The following is a 14,420-nucleotide window of genomic DNA, read 5'->3' as shown; positions in this document are numbered from 1 at the left end:
CAGTGTACCCACAGATACCCCTCAAGAATAACCTATGGCTAGAAGTGCCTGATTTGTAAAATCAGAGGGTTTTTTTCCATGTTCCAGTAACAAGCACTGGAAGATCAGCTGAAGACATCTTGGAAATCCTCCGAGGGCCAAGTCTTCCATCTTCTGTACAAAGACATTTAGGTAAAGAACTAATGTAATAAATAGGATTAATTTTGCTACCTAAACTCCTGGATGGTGAAATATTTCAGTTCTTCCAGACTTCAAGATTACAGTCTGGTGAAGAGATTTGCTTTGTCAGGTGAAACTACAGTTTTGTCCCTAATTTATCCCTTTTTTTCAAGGTCACAGTCTTTATACTCCTGTCACTGGATAGGCCAGCATCTATTTGCTCTGGGTTGATAATCCAAGGTGTGTACTCTGCAGTGAGGTATCTTTAAGGTGGCTGCTTGCCGCTCCTGAATCCCCTTAGATTTTTGGTCCATTAAAATGATATAACAGCATTTGCATGAGAATACTTCTCCTGCAGGCAAAATTCTTATTGAAACGAATGAGATACCAAACACACACACACACACTTTGGGTTTTGAGGTGTCACCTAATTAATTTACATGTTATCGCTTGCCTGTGTTCCAAATCTGCTAACTGAAGTTGGCTCCGTGTATGGCATGCAGGATAAAACAGTGTGTTAGTAGCAATAATCCCCATCCTGCAGGCCCTATGATAGGATAATTCATCGTCAGTTAACTTATGCTTCTGCCTTTAGCTAAGAGAATATAACCCATGTATGTCAGGATTCACTGCACTAGCAGCCGGAGTAGTGGGACTATTGTATATTTATAAATGCAAACTAAATCCCTTACTGCTGCTTACATAAAAATCTTGATTTCTGGTAGAAATATGAAAAGCTTTTGGATCAAGGCTGCAGGAGGCCAAGAAGAAAATTTGAACATCAGAAGATGCAAGAATGATTATGCTAATGTATCCCAGCTCTAGAGAAAAATTAAACCAAGAAGATAAAGATGTGATTCAGAGAGAGAAGTTAACATTGGACAACAGAATTGTAAAAGGCTCCTTTATAATTGTTTAGCTTTACTATTTCTTTTGTAAGTAGGCCATACAGCTACAACATCCCGCTGGGCTGTTCTGCAGCAACAAATGTTCCCAGATGTAGGTCCTGCATCCCACCCCCACAGCATGGCAGGGCACAGGTTACAATGAAAACATTATATTGTATTGCTGATTCATCTCAAGTCCTTTCCCATACCCAGAAGTCTGTCCTTTGGCCTGCAGAGGAGCCCAGTACCGTCTCCTGGATGCGGTATGTGTTTTTGTCTCATGTTGAAGGATGTTCCAGAACAGCAAGGACCTTACCTCACAATACGAAGGATCTCCAGCCAGTCTCTTTTGCTGGGACAGCAGACAGTAGAACAATGAAGCTCTGTGTCAGCCAGGTACTGGCCTGTTTAGGGATTTCAAGATTAAAAAAATACAAAATTAACTTTCAAAAAATACTCAGGAAGTCAGAGAGAGTCACGGAACACACGGGGACCAGCTGTGTAACAGCCTGGACAGCAGTATCTGAGGTACCATTTCAAGATGCTAAATGGGGGAAGGGTAGATTCCCTGTAGATAGCAGCTCTGGTTTTCAGCTTTAAAGAAGAACAGCCATCACCATCAGATAAAATCAGCAGGCTGGGTGCCATCCCTCTGTATTGCACAGGTCTGAGCAGCCACACCAGGGGATGGTCTCTTCCCCCACTCCATTCTGGCTGCTCTGAAGTTTCAGATAAGCAGCCAGGTGATGACACTTCACAAGGAGGATTTTCTTAAGAAATTTTCTTGCCTTTAACATTTTAAAAGAAGGATTCTTTATTACCCGTGGGGATTCATATTTTTTTAAGTTATGGCTCTATAATGAGGATTTCATGGTATTCCAGGTATTGATGCTGAGTAGTGAAATTATCTGCAGGATAAAAAAATCCCCCTACAATTAGCAGCAGTTTAAGGGTATATGATTAAATTTGCATCTTAGTCATTAAATATAAGCTGATAATTCCGACTGGGTGATCAGATGTGATTATCCCCCACCTCCCAGCTGTTAGTTGTATGCTATATATTAGAGATTTCTTTAGATTTCTCGCTTGGGTCCTCCATTAGACTTACAGCCTTCTTGCAAAGTGCTGTGGATCCCTGTGCCAATTATACCACATCTACATTTTCAATTGTGGAGTGTCTGGGGTTAGTTTTTAAATAATTAACAGATCTCATCATGTGATAAAAGTCTGTTAGATCAGGATGTCTTTCGCCCCCCATAGGCAGTATAAAGAAAGGGGGCTCCTAAGGAGCCCCCAGGGAAGCTCTGTGAATCCTCCCCATTGCTGCATTGCCTTGCAGGGGGCACGATGCAGTGTCGCTGGTCCTGTGGTCTGTAAGGCATCTGACAGCACTAAAACAACCTCCACCAAGTGTAAGTACTCACATACTCGCTACTCATTTTTCAGATTAAGTTTTGCCTCTGCTTCGTAGCTGTCTGAGGGGTGCACAGAACTTTCCTGCCTCCCTCAGGCTGCCCTGCGGAGGTAGGTCCACCCCAGCTTTGTTCCCCTTTCATATTGGCTGGCCAAGGGCAGTATTTTTTTTTTTTTGAGTACACAGAAGTGATTTCTGGCCTGCTGGGCAGAGCACATCTCTCCTGCAGGTGCTGCAGCCACTGGAGGACTGCAGCTCCCACAGCTGCACCTTGCCTTCCCCAGGTTCCCAAGGCTAGCAAAGGTAACGAGCTGGAGAGGCTGGCGGCTGCACTTAATGGGGTTTTTGATCTGCTAGGGGGATCTGGTTGGTTGTTTGCTGTAGTCACAGCAAGGTTTGTTTTGTAGAAGCTAATTCATTAAGAAGATAGGAGGAATAAGAAATAAAAATTACTGCATCAAAAGATAATCAGGTAATTATCTAAAGATAATTGGGTAATTAAGCTAAAGACTTGCTTTCCTTTCCTCTTAGGCCTCTGCAGTATGCCTGACGGTGAGGAGAGGACTGAAGGGCAGGCAGGGGTTGCTGGCCAGAATTTTCCTGAGAGTTAATAGAACAGATTTCTCCTCTGTAGCTGAACGGAGAGGCAAGGAAGCCGGTGCCTCGGAGTTTGTTGGAAGCCATGAAATGACTCACCCTTAATCTTTTCTGCTGTTTATTGGCTAGAAATTACAGTAGGTGGTGTTGGTCTGAGCTTGCTGTAGAGCTCCGGGAAGGGGTCTGTGCCTGCTCTGGGTAGCGGTACATGGATGGAGCACACGTGCCATGCACCTGTAAGACAGACACTTGCCACATAAGCTGCAACTATAGGGGCAGCATTTGATGACCTGGCTGTTCTCTTCTAGATCCATGGGTTTTGTTTTGATATTGCTCACCCTCCCAGCCCATTAACACAAGGTATGGGCCAGGGAGGTAACTTCTCAGTTAGAACTACATTCTCCCCTCATTTCAAAAGCTTGCCGTGAACCTGGGAGCACAGGCACCAAACGGGAATCCAGCAGTTCTGCCCATTGAACTTCCATTCCTTCCAAGCTGTTTTTCAGCCCTCATCAGCCTGGCTGCCCACGCAGAGCAGTCGAGCTGCAGAATTTGCCACGTGACACAAGGGATGCGAAGGGCTTGCATGAGTTCCCAGCTAATCTGGAAAGGGTCACAGCTGAGAAGTTTACTGGGTCTTAATAAATATATAGAATTTATGCCCGACTGAGCAATTTCCAAAGTAAAACAAATAGCTGGGAGTTTTCAGAAGAGGTATCACTAACTGGCCATGCTGTTCTTTGTTTCTCTGGGCATCAGGTTTTGCCCTCTGACAGAGGAAGCATAAAGGACAGATGAAAACTTGGTCTGACCCAGCACTGCTGATCTCTATGTTCCAGAAAAGTTGGGATGAAGGATTCAGTGCGGGGGGGAGCTTTTCCCACCTATCCATGTGCTCCTTCGTGATGAGCTAACAGCCATTTTGCTGATCGTCTGCCATTACTGAAAGTTCTCATGATGTCTAATGCTGCTGTTATAAATGGCAATAATAAATTCAGGTGGCATTCATGGTAGCATGCATAGAGGGGGGAAAAAAATTAGTCATCTGCTTTTTGTACATCAACATGCAGCACTTTGGTGTGCTTTTACTGCACCACCTGCACTTAATAAGATTACTGCCCATTCACTAAGCCACATCTTGGCAGGCTGTCCAGCATCCACAAGAGTCCATAACTGCTCTGTCATACTTTACATCTCCTGAATGTTTATCCAAAAGCTTTACTATACTGGCTCTGGCTTGTTACCTTTATTTTGCAGCAGAATTGAAACAGAGGTGGTTTCTCCAGGGTCATTCAAGTGATCACAGCCTGCCCCCCTCACTCCTTTAGGTGCACAGCTGGTCATAATTCTTGAATGTACTGTCAGGTGTCAGCTACAGGTGCAACTAATTTGCTCTCATTGCTTTGTCTACTGCTGTTTTCTTTCAGAGACCCATTAGTGTAAGACAGACCTCCTCTTCAAATTCCCTTTTGGTCTTAATTGCAATACCTCAGGAGTAAAATGCAGCCATCGTGCTTTCCCCTTGTCCCTGCAGCAGTCAGCTACACTCATCTTCTGATTTGGCAGAATTTGAATGAAGCACAAACCAAGTCACAAGCATTTGATACAGGCACTTGACATTTCATGAGCATCCTCGTTCTTTGATAGGCTATAATTGGGCATAAAGAGGGCAGGCTGGCACAGTTGCTGTATTTGTGCCGAGCTGTCCATGCATTTGTAGGGAGTGACATACTCTAGGAAACCAGAAGGCTTTTCAGGAAGGGTTAGTCCTTCCAGCCTCCTAAGGAAGGAGGCATCTGTATTCAATTAAGAGCTTTATTCAGCCTGGAGTGGGCAGGGCAATTGGAGAAGCCCAAACTGATGAAAGGTAGAAAGGCTATCAGGGAGTAACTAAGCACTCCCGATAGTACGAGTTGAATGGCATCAAATGAAACTAGCACGTGGCAGCTTCACAACCAAGAGCATCCTTCCACACCAGTATTAGTTGAGCTGCAAAATTTCTTGCCAGAGAGCACTGGCTGGAAGCTCACACAGTTCCCAAGAGAAACCCTTGGGGAAGAAAGCTGTCAAATACATACCATCACCTCTGCTGCCAGGACTTAAGCCCAAGGCAGGTGGAAAGTTGAGAGTATACCATTTAATGCTTATCTTTGCTTTATGTTTCCCAAAGCATCTGCTGTTGGCCACTGTCAGAGGCAGGATTTGGGGCTGAGCAGACCTTTGGTGACCTGCTTGTGGCTGTTCCTGTAACCTTGACTGAGGACACTCCTACTTCACTGCAGAAATATCGAAGACTGCTCTTCCCCTCCCTGTAGACCCCCTCATATTTGAACAGGTTGGTCTTCTGTCTGGTGTCAGTTCAAGAACTCATCACTTACCTGTTGGCAAGTACAGGCTCAGCCCACAAAAGGACAGGAAGGAAAGCAGAGGGATTCATCCTTCATCATCCATTCCTGGAAGACTGTAGCATTCCTGCATTGTTCTGTGCAAAGGATTAGTCTTTTAGGTCAGATCCAGAGCGTGGGAGCTGGACCTAGGCACCAGCTCCTGGGAGTGAGATAAACTAGTCCTGTCCAATATACTTAATGATGAAATCTGGCCTCGCTGACTACAGCAAATGCTGGTGGTTCTGAATGATGCTAAATCACGTGAGAATACACAGCATGAAAACAGTATCTGCCAGGGATTTTAAAGCATCTTGAATCATTTCATCCTAACCAAGCACCTCAGTAACACGTTAGATTCAGCTCTTTGTGTTGTAATCCCCAGAGCCACCTACACTGCCCTGTTAGGAGGCTGTTTTGCCTGTCAAGAATTAATCAGTTTCCAGTTCTGGAGCTGTGCAGTAGCATATTAAAAAAAAATCACTCCGATATAAGCAGTGTTGGTTGGGAAATAGGGACATATGACTTACCTTAAGTGTAGCCATCAACCTGTTGCTGACTTTAGAGCGCCAAGCTAAACAGTGTTTCCAGCCAGCCCTTCTGCCTACCTGCTTTGTCTTGCTGCTTACTTTGCTTATTTTCACACACAAAGCTGACAAAGCACCATCACTTAGCATGATATGCATTTCTTCTATTGCACTGGGAATAATCTTTCATTACTATAAGCTTTTTCAATTTTCTTAAGGCCTTTTACCACTTTGCCCATGTAGCATAATTTATTTTCTTGAGTGGTTTACATATTAAAGTGTGAAGTTGTATTTATATGTCTCTGAAGAGTTCTTTGCCGGCCAGTGAATCAGTGTTTTGGAGGTTTTCTTTGCTCTATCTTTCTGCTTCCACAGTGCAGTTTTTCACCTACAAATGAGACTTCAAACCTGCTGGCTTCTGCCACCTCTCACCATTTCAATCACCAGTCCAATTCTCAGCTCCAGACAGACAGTGTAGGGCCTGGCACCCTTCCTGCAGCAGGAGCTTCTCACTTTGGTCCAGAGCAGCTGAGGACCCTTCAAACAGCAAGCTGCAACTGTCCCTCTGACTTGCTGTCCTTTGGTTTTCTGGCTTCGTGCCCTTAGTTTAAGTTACATATTTTTATCCATATATTTTTTTTTATATAGTTTAAGAAGTTTAGGCTCTGTCTACCGTTGCCGTTAAAATTGAAACGGTTCTTTCCTTCCCGTACATCCTCCTGCCTCTTGTAGCTTCAGCTTTTCTTAAGCTATGTAGCAAAGACTGGGCATTAAGTGTGATTAAAGATGCCTGTGGGTGTGCTCACAATGGCGCCCAGGGAAAACTAAGAAAACTAAAACTAAACTGCTTTGTGCAAGTGCTGTTAGTGATGGAGAGCTGGTGCAGCACTGGAGGTAGGGCAGAACAAGGCACCGTCTAGCCCTCACTACTTCTCATGGAAGAAAGGCAGCACAACATGCTCCTACCAGATATGCCAGTACCAGATTGCAGTCACAGCACATCACTTGTCTGCCACAAATGCCTTTTGGTAAGTGCTCAGGTTCAGCTAGCTGAGAACTATGTTCATGTGAGGCTTAGGGCCAGGGTTTTTTTTCCTAGAGACCCAAACCTTAGGCAGAACACCTTTGTCGGTCAATGAGGTAAACGCTGGGTCTATTGGTGTTAAGCTGGTTAACAAAAAACCAAACCCACAGCTTTTCCTAAAAATAGGTTCAGAGGATTTAAAGTTCAGGAAGAGTAGCATCTTTTGACCTTGTCTTGTGTCAGTGGCATCCTATTTTGCAGGCTAGACCCTTGGAAATACTGCGTGTACTTCACTGCCTTCTGGGCTTGGGGGAGGAAAAAGGAAAATAATATTTAGAGGAAGCTGAAGAGAGGTGGTAGGCAAGACCAGGAGAAGCTGGAGCTTATGAGATGCACAATCATCACCATGAGTGGATTCACCTGCATGCACCTGAGCTGAGAAGGGTGTCTGCAAGGCTCTCGCATGCGCTCAGCTCCTAGTCCTTCCTCTTGCACCATCACCCTCCGACCTGCAGCTGCTGGGAAGCACTGGAGCAGCTCATTAGGCACTACAACAGATGAGCCATTAGGACAACCTTTACACCATTCCCTTTGGATGTGTGCCAGCTGCACAGATGGCTTCTTTTTGGCTCTGTTTTCTGCTGAGTTGTACATATTAGAGCCTTCCTCAGATCAAACCTGCCTTTGCATAGCTAGCTAGAACATAGCTGCGTGGCTGGTTGTGAAAGGGCACGTTCCCTCATAAATATGAGGCTCACCTCCTCTGTTTTGGGATATTTTACCCACCTGCTGAGGGTTTTGAAGGCTACTAGGAGCAAAGGAAAATGTATCAAGCAGAAAAACACATTACAACATCTAAAAAGCATAAATTGAAAGCTGAATGGTCTGCTGAAAGCCTGATTCAAGCAATAGGAGTGGCTGATCATTAACTGTTCTGTAGTAGGTGAGGCAGTGCTATAAAAGCACATTACTAGGACTAATTCATCTAGCATCATAAACCCTCTTTTAAGTAGGTGGATTACCCCACTGAATAAGAAAAAAATAGTAGATAAACACACTCCATGGAAGCTAATATTAAGTACATCAGCTGCACAGAGCCCCACACACATTTGTCCCCAACTCACTGTTCGAGACTGCAGCAACAAGGCCCTCTAACTTTGAGCAAGGCATTTTCCCTGCTATTCCAGGGAAATTCCAGCTAGGATTTGTGGTCAAGATATCCCACATGGCAACTCATCCTTACAGTTATTAGATGTTTCACTATTCATTCCTTAATTAAACACCTCTTTCTTTAGCACAATAATGTAGTACAGCAGCAGGGAGCAGAAACTGAAGTCTAAAGAAGAGAGGAGCTTACAACTGCTTCCTTACAAGAGGCATCTTGCAGTATTATGTACTAGTACAAGCCAACCCTAATGAAATGAGAAGATTTCTGGCCAGCTATAGTCTTGGATGCCAAAACAGGACAGAGGAAGATAGGGAAACCCTTAGTTCAGACTACGAGCAAACATACAGGTTTAACAAACACAGACCTAAACTGCTAACAGCACATAACCACTGACGGGCCAGGAGATGGAAGCGTCCATGCAAAGGCAGAAAGGCTCCTAGGGACCTTGGAAGATACAGATCTCATTTTCCAGTTTACACTTCTTATACAACAGAAGAAAAATATCAGCTTAAGCCAGGTAAGCACAAAGCAGTTTACCTTTTCCTTCCTTTAGCTCCAAGTACATCTCCTGCCCTCCTATCAACAAGCTCTGAAGCAGCCAGCTCTGCTACTGCTTCAGCTTTTATAGCCCTCCCATCCCCAGAAGTCTTTGCAGCCTCTCCTCCTCCTCTTCCTCCTCCCCCGGGGTTTATTTCAGTAGGCTTTAACCTAGTAGAAGTAGATTTATTTCAGGTTCAGCTGTAATTTGTTTCCACTTTTTTCTGCTGAAATTGTGTTCTCTTAAGCATAGTAATGTCTTCTTGCTTTCATTCTGCAAGGTAAAAGTTTAAACAAAAAAAATAAAATTAAGCATATTTTTTAATGAAGATCTACTCATAAGCTTTGATATGTTCTTCTGTAGCAAGTCATCTGCTACAGCCCTACATAAGGTTTGGAGCTTGGATCTTGAAGAGGCCCTCAAACAGGATCTTAAGGAAAAAAGGTGAGAGAATTTTGCTGGCCAGAAAAGGAAGAGATAGTGGTGGATAACCCTCCCCTGTGTGCTGGCTTCGCCTTCCCCAGCTGAAGTTTTCCTGAAATCGTTTGAGTATAATCTTTTTTTTTTTTCTTCTTGCTTCCATTAGGCAGCAAAGCCTGAGGAAAAAGTGTGTTTCAGTGTTGTTGCCCTTTGTACGATAAAAGGAAAACAATCCTTCCTGGCTGTTCCCTGGCCTCCCATACAGGTGATGGGTTCGCCGCTTTTCCTGTGATGCTCTGTCTACCCCTATCGCACACTCCACATCTGTTAGCAACCTATGGCTCTGTAGGGGATACATGCATGGCTAAGTATATGAAGAAAACACTAGGGATATTCATGTGCTTTGGACATGTTCATCTGAGGCTCTCTGGAGCTGTGTGTTTTCTTCAGCCTGACGAAGCTACACAGGATGCTCTGTCGATCGCGTATGTGGTCCAGGTGAATGCTCCTCGTGCTGTAATTTTACCTGCTGTAGGAAAGATGCCTCCTGCAATGAAAGTGATTGTTTGGTGGTTTATAAAACAGACCTATATGGGTTTGTCTCGGTCTCCTCCCTCCACCTGCTCCTGCCAGCCTTTCTGACTGCAGGTGGGGTTTGCTGATGGGGCAGCAACGTCCCGAGCACGCCGCTGCCATCAGACACAGGACGGGCCTGGGTGTCAGCTGGGAGCAAACCATCAACCTCGGAGCAAGAGCACTGGGGAGGCCAGTCCCTGTGCAGGGATGGGGACAGCGGAGCCAGGTGTCACCCCTTGCTCCCCGAGCCCTGGTGGAGGGCTGGTGTGGGGCTGCGGGTGTGCGCATCGGCGCTGTACCCAAGTCGCTTCCCACCGGGCAGCAGCTGTGTCCTGTCAGCAGATCCAGGCTGGCAAGCCAGAATCCAGTGCACTTGGTTACTGTCATGGTGGGCCTTTTTACCTTCCAGTCCCTCCACGAGGCCTAGAGACTTTAAAATGAAACAAGCGGCCTTTTAAATGAGAGCAGAGACACTCGTAATCCCACGTAGCCATAGGACATTAAGCCTACGGTATTGATGTCTCGGTTTGGCTCTTGTAACTGGTCAGAAAGTCTTATGGGGCCAATAGGCAGCACATAGCTCATAATTTTATAGCCAGAAATGATTAAAATAATTATAATAAAGTAATAATAATAAACCTTCACTTACTTTAATGTCAAATCTTTCTGACACTAACTGATTCCTCCAGCTTGCATGTAACTCCCGCAGTCTGAAACTCTGAATGAGTCCTACAGTCTCATTCCACAATCCCACGAGTAAAATTTCAAAAGCTGAATTTAACTTCTCAATAGGTGAAAGGCTTTATGGGCCCCTATAAGAGATTTCACTGAACAGGAAAAGCTTTCCTTTGGAAGCCAACTTATTAAAACGGCAAAGTCAAGCACTGTCAAAATCATAGCGAGTGCTGTGAGCCTGTCACTTTGAAATTGTAGGGGCAGATGGTGAGAAACTTTCCTGCTGGTCAGGGAACTTTCTGACAGCTCAGTTACTTAGACCAGACTGATTTTTTTTTTTTTTTTTTTCAAATTTTTTTTGTAAGAACAAAACTTGGATTACCTCCCATTTGTCATAGGCTAAAAAGCATGTATCACCTTGTACAGGCCAGCTGCTCCGTGGTAATGTCACGTCCCAGAATAACCTTTTCATTTGATCGTGCCTTTGGTAAAGCAAGGAAACCTGTGAGCTTATTCCTCGTTGTGTTCCTCCCCAGCCTTAGCAACCCAGAACTGAAATGCAGTGGCATGTTCGTTTTTGGTTGGTTGGGGGTTTTTTCCTACCCAAGAGACTCGAAGTAACAGAAAACTTTTAGGATTGGGCTTAAGAGCTAGACAGCAAGGCGGTCCCTCTTCAAACACAAAGAATGGCTGGAAGAACACCCGCTGCTGAACGTGGGCTGCCTACCCGACCGCCAGCTGCCTTCAGCATGCCAACACCGTGCTTCAAGGCTCCTCAGAATTTTGGGGGTTGGGTTTGGTTTGGTTTATCTGATTGCTGGTGAAGAAGCTTTCTCTTCCCTGGTATTTTAAAGGCAGGTGTTGTGACCTGTCACTCGCTAGACTTGTTTGATGTGAAATTGGAGTGTGGCCACGGAAAAGCACACTGCAGGACTGTGTTTATCGGGCTTTCTGCTGGAGGTAACGCTGAACGGCTTGGTTCCCAGTTTTGTTGGAGTTTCAGCTCAGATTTGTGTTGTAAATGTAACAATTGTATTTTAGGAGGGAAATTGGCACGTGTGGTCTACAAATAGAAGGCCCAGGCCCGGCAACTTTGCTTTAGCTTCCCCCCAGGCTGTGGCTTTCCCCAGGCAAGCAGCCATGTTTATATGAAATTAATTGCAGAAATGGTGCTAGAAACACCAAAGCCCAAATTCACAGCTAACATAAACCCTCTCTAGACATTGAGGGGCTTCTCTAATTCACACCTACTGAGAGCACTGGCTTTTTCCGCTGGGAGATACTTGCCAAATGTCAAAATACTAAATGGATTTTAAGTCCTTTTGCTCCTAAGAATTAAAGACATTAAATCGAAAGAACAATAGAACCAAAGCAAAAACATTTTTTAGTGCTGCTTGGTTGGCGAGAGGTTGCAAAACAGAATCTTTTGCTTTGCAGATGCTCTCTATTTAAAATAACTGGGAGATACCTGCAGAAAACACCCTCAATTTCAGCTCAAATGAGAATACAGAGGTGTTGAGGGCTAATTAAAACAGTTGATGTTTGTTCAAATTTTGAAGAAGGGAAAACCTGGAAAAGCACCACTTTTTATTATCCATAAACTTGCCTTTTCCTAATCCAGGGCTATTCTTTAGCTAAGAAAGTATTTTCAAACTGTGACATGCAATACATGATAAAACTATACATAGCGATTTACTCACCTATATAAAATGGTTTTTAATTGAAGTAGACTGTAATGTCAGAGCTAAAACTTATTCTCCTTACTGACGTGAGGGCAAATTAAACTCTGCCTTATTTCTCTAGTGCTTTTGCTTTGAAAAGACCAGCCTAGTTCTTATTGTACATGGCAGGAGCAGCCAGAGGACTCAAATTAGGATACATCTAATCATTCCATAAGAAAAAAATAGTCTTCTGTATATTTCTTTCCTATAGCCTTTCAGTAAGAAGTCGAGTGATGTCTCGAGCTCCCTGCACGTGGGATCATTCCCACCCACAGTGCCTGCTGGTGCCTCCCCTGCACCCGCCTGTGCGTGTGCCGCTCACCGCGCTGCAGCCTGCTGTGACTGAGAACAGGCCTCCCGAACCGAAGATGCGAGGCCGCGGGGTTCAGCATTCCTGTTGGAAAGCACAGCCTGGCCTACGGTCTGGGATTTTGAAGGTGTGCAGTAAGAGTTAAATCATAGAGCGGATCTTTAGCAGGGTTTCCATGAGCTGAAGAATGATGTATGGTGACTCTCCGGGTTAAGCCAACGACAGATTTTGCTAAAGAGTTTCTTTTTCTTTGTACTCAATCTCTGTCCTTAGAATTGATGTTACTTGTGGGGACGGGTATGTTATATGTGATTTTACATCTCTCTGACTGAAAAACGCCCATTATAAAGCAGCAGCGTTAGTATTTTCTCCCACTTACCAGAACAAGTGCTTTGACAGGGCTGCATGTCGTAAGAGAGGACACCTGCTGTATATTTACACTTTATGCTCTTTGACTATGTAAAATGCACTTTTACCTGGACCATATTATAAGTACTTGAATGAGAACTGGGAAATTATTAGCATATTCTTCCATTCCCAAGGATAACTATCAAAGCAGATCTCCTACACATTAGCACCCACATTTCTGCCTCAAGCAGCTCAGTGAACAGGATTATTAGTGTGAACTTGTGTTAGCTATATACAAAACTCTGTACACAGAGAGGAGAGAAAAAAATTCTTATTGCTTTGTGTACAAGCATTGGGGTGAATTTTACCAGGCATGTGACTGTATAATCCCATGCCTCTGAGAGCAGATCAAGTCATCTGGGAAGAATTTTACATAGCTGTGCTTTTAGTCAAAATCTTTTGCATTTCAGAGAACACCATATCAACCAATAAAAACAAGACCTTATATTTAAAGTCAGTGTTGAGGACCAGATTTTTAACTGCTATAAGCTTGACTTTGTTATTAATTATTATTACCAGCAGAGAAGGAAAACAAAAACAGAGGCACAATTTTGCACACATATACCAAGTACAGAATGGCAAATCTAGAGATGAAGCATGCGGGCTTAAAAAAAATCCACTGCAAAACTGGCCACTGAGGACAATTGATAGGAGTTTGTGAGGCTGAGTATGACCCTGTTGTAGTTTAACTGTATTGACTGGCACTTCTGTTATACTTGCTTTATTAAGCATAGACATTTTGGTCATTAATTTTAGCATGAAATAGTTTCACGGAGGCTTTTGTATGTTAGCCTAAGTGATTTTTCACTGAAGAATGAAATCAGTATGTCAGGATGGTGCTGGACATCTTTGAAGTTAGCAAAATTTAACTGCCCAGATGTTTCATGAAAGGCTTTCAATTCAGATAGTATTTTCAGCCTGGCTGCCTACCAGAAAATAAATACCCTTCAATTTTTCATGGAGCCAGGAGAGCCTGCGAGCTTTGTCCTGCTCCCCGGCCCTGCAGCGCCTGCTGGTGCGGCGGTACCAGGCTGACACCCCGTGGCCACAGGGCAGCCACAACAAAGATGCTTCAGGAGTGAGAATATAATTTTTATACTAAATACACATCAGGACTTTGTTTTGTCATAGTTCATCTAAAATAATTTTTCCTAGAGCCCCATTGTTTTTATTTTCATACCTTTACGTATGAAGCCCCAGATACTAAGAAGAAAAAGAAAATATATTCATTACTGATCCAGAGAAAAGTACCAGATTTCTGCAATGAGATAAAAAAAAAAAAAAATCACACTTCCCCGGAGCCTTTTAAATTTTATTTTACTATTAAAATCATGATTATTTCTCAGACAACTTTAAAGAAAGGCTTCCCCATAAATCTTTCTATTTTCCCCTTATAGGAACATAAAATAGTTTAAGCTTTCTCTGTCTGCCAATTTTATATGTTCCACACTGTTTCACATTTTCCTTTTATCCTTTTGCCTGTCACCAAAGGATGCTGAGTAACTAATAAATTCCCAGCAACTCAGTATTCCCAGTATATCTCAAGATGAGATTCTGAGGTGAGTGAGGTAATTCCTCATCCTCAGATTATAGTTTTAAAATAAGATCAAGA

The sequence above is a fragment of the Falco punctatus genome (assembly GCF_963210335.1).
Source record: "Falco punctatus genome assembly, chromosome: 9".
NCBI classification, from domain to species: domain Eukaryota; kingdom Metazoa; phylum Chordata; class Aves; order Falconiformes; family Falconidae; genus Falco; species Falco punctatus.
Note: the sequence above shows the minus strand (reverse complement) of the source record.